The sequence below is a fragment of the Physeter macrocephalus genome, chromosome 20, assembly GCF_002837175.3.
Source record: "Physeter macrocephalus isolate SW-GA chromosome 20, ASM283717v5, whole genome shotgun sequence".
Taxonomy (NCBI): Eukaryota; Metazoa; Chordata; class Mammalia; order Artiodactyla; family Physeteridae; genus Physeter; species Physeter macrocephalus.
Window position 1 is genome coordinate 50,173,191 of NC_041233.1, and position 1,570 is coordinate 50,174,760.

Sequence of the window (1,570 nt, forward strand, 5' to 3'; positions counted from 1 at the left end):
GGTGGCCCAGTGGTTGCGCGTCCGCCTGCCGATGCAGGGGAACCGGGTTCGCGCCCCGGTCCGGGAAGATCCCACATGCCGCGGAGCGGCTGGGCCCGTGAGCCATGGCCGCTGAGCCTGCACGTCCGGAGCCTGTGCTCCGCAACGGGAGAGGCCACAACAGAGGGAGGCCCGCATACCACACAAAAAAAAAAACTAATGCCTGTGTCCCACCCTCAAGATTCTCACTTAACTGGTCTGGGGTCTGGTCTGTGCATGGGATTTTTAAAAGCTTCCCAGCTGACTTTGAAAGGTTACCAAGGGTAAAGGACTGTAGTCCTGAAGGGAAACAAAGACTGTTTATGTTTTGTTCTTGTTGTTTTCCCCCTAAATTTAGACTCACGTAGGTATCTAAAGTCAGTCCTCCTGGGTATGACCTCCCACCCATTTCTATTTTAGATCATAAGTTGGAATGGTTAGGAGGCTTGTAATTTCTTGAGATTCTGTAAATTGAACATTGCTACTTTTACTTGTCATATATTATCTGGAGGCTAAATAGTTCTGATTATTAGTATTAGTAGTAAGCATTGTTCGAGTACCTCTTCTCAGCTGTCTTTGGAGTAGAATGCTTGTATGTCTGGAAATAAGTTTATTTATTAACTTAAGATTTATGTATGCTGGATTATCATGGAACTGATTGTGACTATAATAGAAAATCTATTAGAAACACTAAGAAGGACTTCCCTGGTGGCGCAGTGGTTAAGAATCCGCCTGCCAATGCAGAGGACACGGGTTTGAGCCCTGGTCCAGGAAGATCCCACATGCCACGGAGCATCTAAGCCCGTGCGCCACAACTACCAAGCCTGCTCTCTAGAGCCCGCAAGCCACAACTACCGAAGCCCATGCACCTAGAGCCTGTGCTCCACAACAAGAGAAGCCACCTTAATGAGAGGCCTGCGCACCACAACGAAGAGTAGCTCCCGCTCTCTGCAACTAAAAAGAAAGCCCACGTGCACCAATGAAGGCCCAAAGCAGCCATAAATAAATAAATAAATAAAAATATATATATATATAAAGAAAGAAACACTAAGAAGGTTTCCAAAGGGCATATTTAGAATAAAAAGTACATAGCCCGTCTTCTTTGGAGACAGAATCATCAGGTAGTCCACCAAATCTCCTCTTCTCCTATATAGAGAAAAGGAAATTAGAGAGAGAAACACTGAAGTAATAAAAAGTTCATTGGACCTAAGGAAGGCCAATAATATGCCTGTGGGGAGTGGGAAAGTAATACTTAAAACTTCTGGTGAGGGAAGACCTATTTGAAGACGTGACATTTCAGCTGAAACTTGAAAAATGAATATTAGCCAGTAGAAGAGTGGTAGAATACATATCATGCTAGATGATAGATGAAACAGTATGTCTGATGGCCATAGGGCAAGAAAGTTTGGTCTGTGGGAAGAAAAACTAATGCGCCTGGGCATAATGAACACAGAGTAAAATTCAAGAATTTAGAGCCATTAAAAGGAATTTGGGGGCTTCCCTGGTGGCGCAGTGGTTGAGAGTCCGCCTGCCGATGCAGGGGACGCGGGTT

The 1,570-nt window shown here is 45.2% G+C and overlaps 1 protein-coding gene across 4 annotated transcripts in view; it reads left to right on the plus strand.

Moving 5' to 3' along the window:
- Positions 1-1,570, plus strand: part of TNKS2 (tankyrase 2) — a 64,651-nt gene that overhangs the window by 58,818 nt on the left and 4,263 nt on the right. The window lies entirely within an intron of this gene.